This window comes from Cupressus sempervirens, chromosome 4 (assembly GCF_028749045.1).
Source record: "Cupressus sempervirens isolate cs-2001-9-10 chromosome 4, ASM2874904v1, whole genome shotgun sequence".
NCBI classification, from domain to species: domain Eukaryota; kingdom Viridiplantae; phylum Streptophyta; class Pinopsida; order Cupressales; family Cupressaceae; genus Cupressus; species Cupressus sempervirens.
In genome coordinates, this window is record NC_143121.1 from 399,891,568 (window position 1) to 399,904,908 (window position 13,341).

General features: G+C 33.2%; 1 pseudogene; it reads left to right on the forward strand.

Moving 5' to 3' along the window:
- The first annotated feature begins 9,145 nt into the window (after positions 1-9,145).
- The window catches only part of LOC149561739 (vacuolar-sorting receptor 1 pseudogene), a 33,326-nt pseudogene continuing 29,130 nt past the window's right edge, over positions 9,146-13,341 (forward strand).

The following is a 13,341-nucleotide window of genomic DNA, read 5'->3' on the forward strand; positions in this document are numbered from 1 at the left end:
GAAAATAATATTTCTCTATGACCAATGGACTGATGCAATCTTTGCATCAATTACTCAAAAGTAGGTTGGGGAATAACCCTAAGCATAGCTCTCAAGTACTCAAATGTACTTAAATGTATCAAGTGTCCAAAGACATTGTTAAATACTAGTTACCAAGATTCCTTCATGACTCAGCTCAAATATAGATACTCCCCCATAGAGGAAGCATCAATTATCTCATCAAGAAAATAATATTGCTCTATGACCAGTGGACTGATGCAATCTTTGCATCAATTACTCAAAAGTAGGTTGGGGAATAACCCTAAGCATAGCTCTCAAGTACTCAAATGTATCCTTTGGAAAAGGCTTTGTAAATATTCTTCTATATACTCATTTGTACTTAGATACTTTAGTTTGATCTCTTTCTCTCCAACTATCTCTCTCAAAAAGTGATACTTAATAGATATATGCCTTATGTTTGAATGTAAAATAAGATTCTTTGACATATTCACCATACTTGTGTTATCATTATTAGAGTATTTTTTCATTTATATTTATTAATCAAATCATATTGATTTAATTATATAAGTTTCTATTACTCTAGTTACTTAAGCTTCATTTAGGTGCATTATTAATTAATTATTAATTAATAATGTGCAATCTAGCATTTTTGTTTAGGGTTTCTCTCTCACCTTTATAAGGTTGAGCCTTGTACCTTTTTCATTATCTTTTATGCATTTTTCATATTTGAGAGAAACTTTTCTTTTATCTCCATTTGTCTTCTCCTGTAGCATGTTATTAGCTAATAGGTTCTTCTTAGGTCATGCAAAATTGATATTAATCAATTCTTTCATGGTATCAGAGCTCATATTTGTGGCTGCTTGTTCTTGATTTGAAGAATTTTCTAAAGCTTCAAGGGTTTGATCTTTTAGAAGTTCTTTTGGTTGGATCTAGAGATACACTTTTGATGGAGGCCTCTTGAGCCAAAATAGACCTCACTAATGGATTTAGAGGATTGATCTAGAGTATTTTGATATAAAATTTGACCTATTTTGGTTACCAAAGCAATTTGTAAAAAAAATTGACCTTTGGCAAACATTCTAAGGTAAATGTTTTAGAAAAACGTGGAATTTTTTTTTATTATTTTAAAAAAATTTTTGCATATATATATATATATATATATATATATATATATATATATATATATATATATATATATATATATATATATATATATATTAGTTTCAACCTAAAGTTGAAATACAAATTTTATTACAACTTGCATACATTTAAAAAACTTTTTAATCAACTTGAGAAAGTTGATTTGACTCTTTGGCCTATGTAAGGTACATTTGCATCAGTGTATGCTTGTGCCAGTGTATGCCTGTGCAGAGTGGTACCCCTCCATGGTATGTTAGCAGGGTACAATTTCTTTTTTGGCATTTTTTTAATTAAAAAAATTCTTTTTCCATATTTCACCATTTTTGGTGAGATCCACCATTTTTGGCAACATTTTTGGAGATCAACCAAATTTGGTGAAACTTTTGGCATTTTGCACATGCAAAATTTTAAGAAAATTTTTGGCATGCATTTCAAGGTACCACATCAACACACAGTTAGTAGTGACATCAGCACCCAGTCAACTGCCACATCAGTGATGTCAATGCCCAGTCAACTACCACATCAATGCACTATTAGTAATGACATCATCAAAATGTCATATGACGGCCATATGGCCATCATATTTTTTCTCAGGTCTGTAATTTTCTAGTGCGCTACTTTTTTTGACCTGTAGTTAGTTTTTTGGCCATCACTTGGGCATACAAAGGTCTTTTTTGGATTTGAAAGAAGCACCAGAAAGCTAGTTCAAAGATGGAGACAATGGTGCTGGTTTTGTTTGATTTAAGGTTCATTTGAGCTTCCAATTTTAGCATTGAAGTAGAGACTTCTATTTCCCTCTTCTTTGCATCTGAAATCTAGGCTATTTTCTCAATTTTTATGCTTCTTATAGTTGTTTTCTTTGGTATGTGAGGGATATCATTATTTGTTGAGGGGGGGGGCATTTTATTTTTTGTACTTTAATTCAAAATAAGACCATTTTACTTCCATCTTCTTCTCTCAATGGAAGACTCTTATGTCACCTGCCTTACACCACACAACTACCATACTTGGAAAGGATAGATGACCATATTTCTTATGCCAAAGGGATTATGGTCTTGTCTCGATGTAGCTTAGCCAGTTCTATAGAGGCCTTATGAGCTTCTTATGCAGCACAATAAAATGGATGAGGCAATGGGCCTCATTACAATGAATGTTTCAGATGGGTTATTGTTTCACCTAGATGGTTTGAATACACCCAGGGCTATGTGGGACAAGTTTTCTATAATGAACCATTTTTAGAACATTAGCATTCATAACCTTATTATGTATAATTTTCTCCTTTTTCTCCTAGATTACAATTGGTTCCCTTTTATTTCCATTTCCTCTTTCCACTGTGATGATCTTCGATGTTCAAAATGGTCTCCTACAAATACTAGTGGCGTTGGATCCTTGATCGGTCATGTCCTTTGATTGACATGTTGTTTGATACAATCCCATCGGCAATCATAGGTAAGAGATGTAAATTAGTTGGTTAATAATAGAATCATATATAAGATATACATTGCCTATAAGATATTATCATAAGTATTAAATATATTATACAATATTATGTGTTATTACAACATATTAAAAATATAATATCATATTGCATTTATATTAATTATTGTATCCTTAATATTATATCGATTAATTTATTATTCAATTCATAAATTAAATATATTATACTCTTTTATTATTGAAATATATGTAATACAAATGCTATTAGCTAGGCATATATTGCATAATTCATTTATTCATTACTGTGTATTATTAATAATGTTTATATGTATTATTATTATGAATAATATAAATAATTAATATATATTCATATAGTATATATTTTATTCAATAATTATAGGATTCTCTTTAGGAGGGGTCATGATAGTCCACCCCTCTCGAATTTGCTTGTCCTCAAGCAATAAACATTTCATAATTGTTTCACTTTATATAACAAAATTGACTATTAGATCCCATTCAAATTTTTACTTGTAATATTAATTCATTTATTCTATAAAAGAACCACACATGTAGTATGCATTTGAATGCAAAGTATACATATGAATGTATGAAGACACAAAGAAAACACGAAGCATATACATTGATGCATGAAGACACAATGTAGACACATCATACATAGCCTTGATTAGATTCAAAAATTAACAATGCACAATGACTATACTTCATCATTAGGCTTATGAACCTTGCAACCACAAAATAAGCATTAGTACATGCATGTAAATATATGTAAACTTCAAAGAAATTTGAATGATAATAAGTTAATCCAAGCCAGTTCCATACTAAGCCTAAGATCTGAACTTTGGCCCCCTTGGCCTCGGTGGTAGGTGTTAGGCATCCAAATGAGGTGGTCTATTTAGTGGATTGCTTGTTTAGCTAGAAAGTTTCTTGTGAGAAGGAGCCATTACTATCTTTCCCTTAACCAGTACTACAATAAGATGCCCTAACCACTCTCCCTTGATTGCAAACTCCATAGGAAAGTTGATAGGGTACCCTTACTATCTTCCCCTTAACTAGTACTACAATAGGGTGTTCTCCCCTGATTACAGACTCCATAGGAAAGTGGGAGGGTTCCCTTACTATCTTCCCCTTAACTAGTACTGCAATAGGGTATCATAGCAAGTCTTTCTCAATTGTAGACTCCATAGGAAAGATAGATGCCCTTATAGTCTTTCCCTTAACTAGTACTATAATAAGGTGTCTTAACAGACCTCCCTTAATTGCAAACTCCATAGGAAAGTTAAATATGGCCTTTCCATTAATTAGTGCTACAATAAGGTGTCTTAACAGACCTCCCTTAATTGAAGACTCCATAGGAAAGTTAAATATGGCCTTTCCCTTAACTAGTACTACAATAAGGTGTCTTAACAGACCTCCCTTAATTGCAGACTCCATAGGAAAGTTAAATATGGCCTTTCCCTTAACTAGTACTATAATAAGGTGTCTTAATAGACCTCCCTTAATTGCAGACTCCATAGGAAAGTTAAATATGGCCTTTCCCTTAACTAGTACTACAATAAGGTGTCTTAATAGACCTCTCTTAATTGTAGACTCCATAGGAAAGTCAAATATGGTCTTTCCCTTAACTAGTATTGCAATAAGGGGTCTTAACAGACCTCCCTTAATTGCAGACTCCATAGGAAAGTTAAATATGGTCTTTCCCTTAACTAGTACTACAATAAGGTGTCTTAACAAACCTCCCTTAATTGCAGACTCTATAGGAAAGTTAAATATGGTAGGGTTTCTATATAGTCTTTTTCTTAACTAGTACTACAATAAGGTGTCTTATATACATTCCTTGATTGTAGACTCCATAGGAAAGCTACTTGAAATCCCTAAATCATTTCTCAAATAATCAATTCTACACCTTTATGATTACATTAATTAAAAAAACTTACAATTTCAATTTTTTACTATGGTTGAACTTCCTCGAAGCTCCATTGACTTCCCTCTCTATTCATTGACTGAATGTTAATGATGTTCCCTTGATCATATCTTATCTTCTTCTAAAGACAATAGTGAAAAAAGATCTTCAATATTTGTCTCACCTACTTTAGTAATCTCTTCCACATATTTACCTTCTGATTTCATGTGCTCCTTGTCTTTTGATCTATTTTTATGCTCTATTTGGCTTCATATTTATTCCTTTCCCATATCATAATGACCATTTCTGGGCATTTATTAATCTACCTCTTTTTATTAGCTTTTTCCATGTTCCTTCCCCATGTCACACTAAATTTTTATTGTCAATTAACCATAGCCAACAAAACCTGTATCCCTGATATACGCGGACTTGGCTCATGGGCTATATATTTTTTGTGGCTGGCATTGGTTAGCTGAAGTAAAACCTTGGATTGTAGACAGCTGGCCTTCATTGTAAAATGAGTGAGACTACCTCACCAAAGGTGGCAATGACATTGGTTTTTGCAGTTGTATTCACACTCATTGCATTGCATCTCAAGGTACAGTTAAATCTTGCTATTGGTTTTACAAATGTTTAAAGGTTTATATGTTTGAACAAAGGATTTCCACATCAAGAACTAAGATCTATTTGAATAGAAAATGGCAAATAGGAATTGATTTTTCCTTATTGATGCTAAGAGTACTTACAGCTTGGACAGGTTGTGCTTCAACCTTGATAATGCTTCAAAAATGAGCACAGTTGCATTGGTTCTTATTAATGCAATGAATTGTAGTAGCAACCCTAGCCAAGTTGGGACTAGTAAAAATTATAGGGAAATTGAATCATATATTGTGATTACTCATTTGAGTTCAATTTTTTTGGCTCTTTCTACCATTTTACTCTTTTTCCTATCAATGGTTTCCTCTAGCCAAGATTTTTCCTAGAGGACATTGAGTGTTGTAATACATATTTTGTTTAAATACATCTACTTGATAGTTTGGACATTGCATTCCATGCACTCATTAACATTGTGCATATGCTGCATATTTATTATTCAATCTCCATCATAAGTCATCACTCAAACTTGATGGCACTTTAAAGTTGATGTGTTTGCATCCAAGCTCGAACTTCTTCCATCGATTTCAATTATTATTTTCTTACTATCTTTTATGCTCTTCAATGTTATGGTAGTTCAATTAATTTTGTGATTACCATGGAACTCTAAATATGATTCCTTTCAATACACCATCCATTTATAATGACGTTGATACCTTCATTCATATTCATAATCTATGTGTCTTCCATCAGACATTGGCTCATATAATTTGTTTAAATTATTTCTTTTAACATGTTTTTTTTAACTGAATCATATATGTTCTTTTCTCCTCTAATTTCTCTTTATTTCAATAAGATCTATATATTAATCACTAGTTGTATTATGATTACTTGATTTGTTTTGATCAATACTTCCTTATAACTTTGTCCAAGCAGCATCCAATAGACCTTTTACGATAAATAAGAAAATAAATTTCAAAGGTTATTAGGTTTTCAAACAATCTTCAAGCTTCCAAAAGAATTCACCAATGGCTCACAAAATGTTTTTAGGCTTCCCAAAAATAAGATCTCTCACAACACAGATATTCCCAACTGTGATCACCTTCAAATTAGTTTTATTATTCCCAGCACTATAGTGTTTGAAGATGAGTTTGCCAAAATTGGAAACTTTGACAATAGCTGACAATATCTTATGCAAGCATGCCATGTCGATAATTTGGATTTATACCTATTGAAACTACAGAGAAAATCCAATTGATTTATTGTTTCAAATTAATATCCTCTATTTAGGGTTTTTCTTTTCTTTCCTTTTGTAATTTGATTGGGATAAAACTTTCTTGATAAAAAACATTTTGTAATTTCGTGTTGTACTATAACTCCACAAGATGGTTGGATCTTTAAAGCTCTGATACCATTTGTAATGAACCATTTTTAGAACATTAGCATTCATAACCTTACTGTGTATAATTTTCTCCTTTTTCTCCCATATTATGGCTAGTTCCCTTTTATTTCTCTTTCCTCTTTCTGTTGTGATGATCTTTGATGTTCAAAATGGTCTCCTACAAATACTAGTGGTGCTAAATCCTTGACTGGTCATGTCCTTTGATTGACATGTTGTTTGATACAATCCCATCGGCAATCATAGGAAAGGGATGTAAATTCATTGGTTAATAATAGAATCGTATATAAGATATATATTGCCTATAAGATATTATCATAAGTATTAAATATGTTATACAATATTATGTGTTATTAGAACATAGTAAAAATATAATATCATATTGTACTTATATTAATTATTGTATCCTTAATATTATATCGATTAATTTATTAATCAATTCATAAATTAAATATATTATAATCTTTTATTATTATAATATTTATTTATTATTAAAATATATGTAATAAAAATGCTATTGGCTAGACATATATTACATAATTCATTTATTCATTAATGTATATTATTAATAGTGTTTATATTTATTATTATTATGAATAATATAAATAATTAATATTTATTCATATAGTATATCAATATTATTATATTTTATCCAATAATTATAGGATTCTCTTTATGAGGGGTCATGACATTTTCAACCTTATTTGGCACAATGAATCAGTTCAAAATTCCATAGATAGATGCATAATTTACCTCCTTGATTCCTGAGTCATTTACCAACATTGAGGATTTCTTGATAACTTCAAGTTTCTTTGATCTATGTTATAGGTTGCAAGAAAGAAAAAGTTTGATGATGAGTGTATCTTCTTGATACTATCCAAGCTTTGAGGACCTTATCAGATTTTCACTTCTACCTTCCACTCCACTATGGATGCTCTAGGTGCATGACATGTTATGTCCTCTTTCAAGACCTTTTGTGACCAGTTGACTCGTGAGCAATCAAAGCTCCCTCAGATGGATTCTCTTATAGGTTCACAGTCACAGGGATTGCTTTCCAAGTGGTGCAAGGCACCTAAGGCTCTTAGGAATGAATTCAAGGTGTTTAGCATGTTAGAGTTGTTAGGAATGAAGTTGGTCCTTATTTGTAATGAAGACTCAATTGCAAGGTACAATGGCACATTGGTGTGGTTATAAGCCAAGTGACCATTTGTAACCAAGGAGTCATTATTTATGCATTCTTGAGTATTTTACTATTTTTAGGATGTTTTAGGTGGATTTGAGTCATTAGGACACGTTTGAATTGAAGGTGTGTAAAAAAAAGTGCAAAGGTGCAAGAAAGTTGCAAAATGCAAAAACTTGCTAAAGAGCAATTTTTGCAAATTTGTTGTCAAACTTAAAAAAACAAAGTTGTATGGTCTTCCAACCATCCAAATGGAAGTTATAACTGTTGGAAGACACTTATTTAAGGTCTCCACACGTGGGTAAGGCCATGGTACGGACAGGTGGACAACATTTAGTGAATAAAACTCAGAAATTCTGTAATTTTCTCTATTTTTTCAATTTCGTACGGCCCGTGCGGACCTTTAGGGGTAAAAATATTATATTTTTTGAAGAGGACTAAGTAAGAATTCTAATTCAATTGGTTTGAGGTTTTTATCTATTATGGGTTAAAAGTTATACCTATTTTAGCAGAGGTAGGTCTGAAATTGCTGCACATTGAGGGTTTCAACAAGATGGCCTCCTAACTTGAAAATCCATCGTGGGATTTCAATGCTGTTTTTTGGAATGCAATTTAGGAGAGATTACTTGAAGATGGAAGAGTTTCAAGGCTGTAGGAGTTGGGTACCTATTTTTACCAGAAAGCCCTATGCTGAACATAGTCTTATGTCTAGTCTAGCTTTGAAGAAAAATGAAGGATCATGCTCCCAAGTTGATTGATTTGACCCAAGTAAATGGTGTAGAAGGAAAAATAAAAGGTCTAGAAGAGATCCAAGGGGTTGAACCAAGTCTCTGAACCCATTTATTTATGCTTTCCTTGTAACCCAGCCTAAACTGGCCATTTAGGACTGTGACACAATGAGGTTATAACTTGATGCTGGAGTAGAGTTGGTAATTGATCTTTTGAAATCTCATAGGAGTAGTTGAAGGGTGTTTGGTGATGTGAAAATATTGGATGGTTCTTTCTATTGTTTGGGAGTTTTACCATTGAAACTAGGAATTGTCCTAATAAAAGTGCTGGTAATAATTTGTAATTTTCAGTGTTGGGTGTTGAGAAACTTCAAAGTGGGGGTTTTCTTATTTTTTTGAGTCAGTAAGAACCATTTCTATCATGGGTGTGGAGTTCTAACCCAATTTAAGAATTATTTTCCATTTTAGGCCTATTTGGTGTTAGGGAGTCTCTAATAGGTGTGATTGTCCCAAGTTGTTTGTGAACCCTAGGTTTGAGGGTTGGGCTTGTGAAGTGGAATTCACTTTGAGGTAGAGTTTACCTTTGTTAGAAGCCCATTGGGTCAGTACTTTAACTTGCTTCCAACCTCCAAATAGAAACTAGGTTTATTCTAAGGCAAGAAGAGTTCTCTTATAATGATTCAATGAATAGGACAACTAGATTGAGCCCATTTCAAATTGTTTATGGCACTCATCCTAGAGGAGTAATGGAGGTTAGAGATGTCAAATCTATGGAAAGAACCAGTGCTCAAGCATGTGATTTTGCTGAATTGATGAAGGAAATTCATCAAGAGGTCAAAGATAGGCTAGGAAAAGTGACAATGAAGGATAAGGAAGCAGTAGATACTAAGTGGAGAGATCTTCAATTTGAAATAGGAGATCTGGTTATGGCGAACCTTGAAAAGGAGAGGCTTCCTAAAGGTAAGTTTACTAAGTTGATGATAAGGAAAATAGGTCCTTTTAGGATCTTGCAAAAATATGGACACAATGCCTATAAGGTGGAGTTGCCACCAGACATTGGGCTCTCCAATACATTTAATGTCTCTCATTTATATCCTTACAGAGGTTCTCAAACTAAAAACAGTGGCATTGAATCAACCATAGTAGATAAAGAGATCATGGAATCTCTTCCTAAGGTAGGGGTAGTCACTATAGAAAGTATTTTAGATAAAAGAGAAGGAAAAAGGACTAGGAAGAAGGTGTACATGGACTACCTCATCAAATAGATAGGTAGACCAGTTGAAGATGCAAGTTGGCTGCCTGAATCAGCTATAAAGAAGATGGGATACAATGTTTCCACATTACCAACTCAAGAGACTTGAGTTTTTTCAGCCCGAGGAGTATGGTGCAGGGCACCTAAGGCTCTTAGGCATGAATTCAAGGTGTTTAGAATGTTAGAGTTGTTAGGAATGAAGTTGGTCCTTATTTGTAATGAAGACTCAATTGTAAGGTACAATGGCACATTGGTGTGATTATAAGCCAAGTGATTATTTGTAACCAAGGAGTCATTATTTATGCATTCTTGAGTATTTTACTATTTTTAGGATTTTTTAGGTGGATTTGATTCATTAGGACACGTTTGAATTGAAGGTGTGTAAAAAAAAGTGCAAAGGTGCAAGAAAGTTGCTAAAGAGCAATTTTTGTAAATTTGTTGTCAAACTTAAAAAAAAGAAGTTGTATGGTCTTCCAACCATCCAAATGGAAGTTATAACTATTGGAAGACACTTATTTAAGGTCTCCAAATGTGGGGAAGGCCATGGTATGGATGGGTGGACAGCATTTAGTGAATAAAACTCAGAAATTCTGTAATTTTCTCTATTTTTTCAATTTCATACGGCCTGTACGGACTTTTAGTGGTAAAAATCTTATATTTTTGGAAAGAGGACTGAGTCAAAATTCTAATGCAATTGGTTTGAAGTTTTTATCTATTCTAGGTTAAAAGTTATACCTATTTTAGCAGAGGTAGGTTTGAAATTGCTGCACATTGAGGGTTTCAACAAGATGGCCTCCTAACTTGCAAATCCACTGTGGGATTTCAATGCTGCTTTGTGGAATGCAAGTTAGGAGAGGTGAATTGAAGATGAAAGAGTTTTAGGGCTGTAGGAGTTGGGTACCTATTTTTACCAGCAAGCCCTAGGCTGAACATAGTCTTATGTCTAGTCTAGCTTTGAAGAAAAATGAAGGATCATGCTCCCAAGTTGATTGATTTGACCCAAGTGAAGGGTGTAGAAGGAAAAATAAAAGGCATAAAAGAGATCCAAGGGTTTGAACCAAGTCTTTCAACCCATTTATTTATGCTTTCCTTGTAAGCCAGCCTAAACTGGCCATTTAGGACTGTGACACAATGCGTGTATAACTTGATGTTGGAGTAGAGTTGGTAATTGATCTTTTGAAATCTTGTAGGAGTAGTTGAAGGGTGTTTTGTGATGTGAAAATATTGGATGGTTATTTGTATTGTTTGGGAGTTTGACCATCAAAACTAGGAATTGTCCTAATAAAAGTGTTGGTAACAATTTTTAATTTTCAGTGTTGGGTGTTGAGAAAATTCAAAGTACATAGTAGATTTGCAAGCTATTCTTTAGAAGAGAAATCTTTCCTCTCCATCCTCTTCTAGCTCATAGGGGTCTATTTATTAGTCTTCTTCTATCAATCCTATAGCTGGATAGGATCTTGGAAAGGGTCATGCATTATAGGCTTCTTTCACATCTCCTTCACAAGTCCCTTGGATATTGGATTCAGGTGCTTCTCACCAGATGGCATCTTCTTGAGAGATCTTCTCTTCTTTTGAGGCTTCTCCTATTCCCCATATCATCATTAGGAATAACACTATTTTGACAGTTTGGGGGAAAGGCATTGTATGCATTCAAGATGGAACATTTAATTATGTGTTGTATGTCATGTCTTTGCCTGCAAACCTTCTCTTGGTTTATTAGATTTTTGATAGTGGGTCTAGGAAGATAGTTGAGTTCACTCCAAATTTAGTTTTCATCCAGGATAGTATGACTAGAGGTATTGTTGCTATAAGGATAGTTGATCTTTCTACCCATCTCTACTCCTTTTCACACTTTGGTCCACCTTTAATAGAGCACGACTCTCCTCCTTTAACAGAGCATCATGTGGTACAGTTAGGTTGCTTGAACCTCTATGTGGTTCTTAAGACTACTATTGTGATTGCCTTGCCAACTACTCTTGAGCTCTTTTCTATTCAACACAGTTCTTCTTTAGTATTGCCTGATCCTCTAGCTCCATGCATTGAGCCACCAAGTGTAGTTGTTGAGGATTCTATAGAGGACATTCATCTCCTCTTTGATGACAATGTTCACACACCTATCATACCACTTACATTAGGGATTCCATTTTAGGATCCTCATGTCTACTCCTTTGAGCACTAGCTCAGCCTTCTAGTGACACCTCAACTTTTGAGGTTCGCGCTATAGTGTCCACTGCCTTTCACTCCTCTGCATTGTAGTCATAGTGGTTTGTTCATTGATCTAGGGGTTCTTTCATTCTAGGTGGTCTTTGGAGCCTCGACCCTCTCTCAAGGGGGGGTTGGTAGCATGCATTGTACTTATGACTTTGAGAGAGTCTCTTGAAGACTTTATTTTTTATCTTTTCTTTCTTTTACATCTCTTTTTGGAGAGGAGTTTTTTCCTGCTAGGTTTTCTCCTTTTGCTCCAGTTTATAGAGATTTCATTGTACTGGGTACCTAATCAAGCCTTGTTGTCAGGACCCACTTGTTTTTGCTTTCATAGCTTTTCTTTGCTAGGTAAGCTTACTCCTTACTTTCAGCTTAAGGGGGGGTATTAGAGTATTTTTTCGTTTATACTTATTAATTAAATCATATTGATTTAATTATATAAGTTTCTATTACTCTAGTTACTTAAGCTTCATTTAGGTGTATTATTAATTAATTATTAATTATTATTGTGCAACCTAGCTTTTTTGTTTAAGGTTTCTATCTCACCTATATAAGGTTGAGCCTTGTACTTTTTTCATTATCATTTATGCATTTTCCATATTTGAGAGAAACTTTTCATCTATCTCCATTTTCCTTCTATTGTAGCAGGTTATTAGCTAACAGGTTCTTCTTAGGTTGTGCAGAATTGATATTAATCAATTCTTTCAATCATAGTGTATGATAATAATATTTTTAAATATAATTCTAATATCCTTCAACATTTATTTCATTCAAAAGATTTGATTATAATTATTTGTTGTTGCATTATACTCTTATTCTATCATGCTTTGTCAGATATAGTTGTGTTTCTTTCTTAGCCAACAAACCCATATTCCTCCCAAAAAAAATGCTCTACCACTTGTACATTTTCTGTCATCCAATCTCCCTACCAAATCTACATTAGTGTATGTACATAGGGTAAATTCATATGATATGTCCTACCATAAACCAAAATCGGGAGTACCCTTCAAATATCTTAAAATTGTATTTTCTATAGCACAATGAGATTTTCTAGGATTAGCTTGAATTTTTTCCACAATACTAATTGCATTAGCTATATCATGTCTAGTGTGTTTCAAGTATTGCAAATCTCCAATTATAGGTCTATAATTTTTCTATCCAACTGTAGTGGTTTCATCTTTGCTAGACCACTTATGACAAGTTACCATAGGTGCTCCAACAAGTTCGCAACTTTCTAAACCAAATCTTTTCAAAAAAAAATCAAATGCTTATTTTGTGATATGAAAATACCATTATTGTCCTTAATAATCTATAATCCTAAGAAATACTATATTTCACCAATCATACTCATCTCAAATTCTTTCTTCATCTTTTCTACAAATGCTTCACTTACTTCATCATCACCTCCAATGATTATACTATCCACAAAAAACTTTAATAATTAGTAAACACTTTCAATTTCCTAAAAATTCAAATTAAATTATT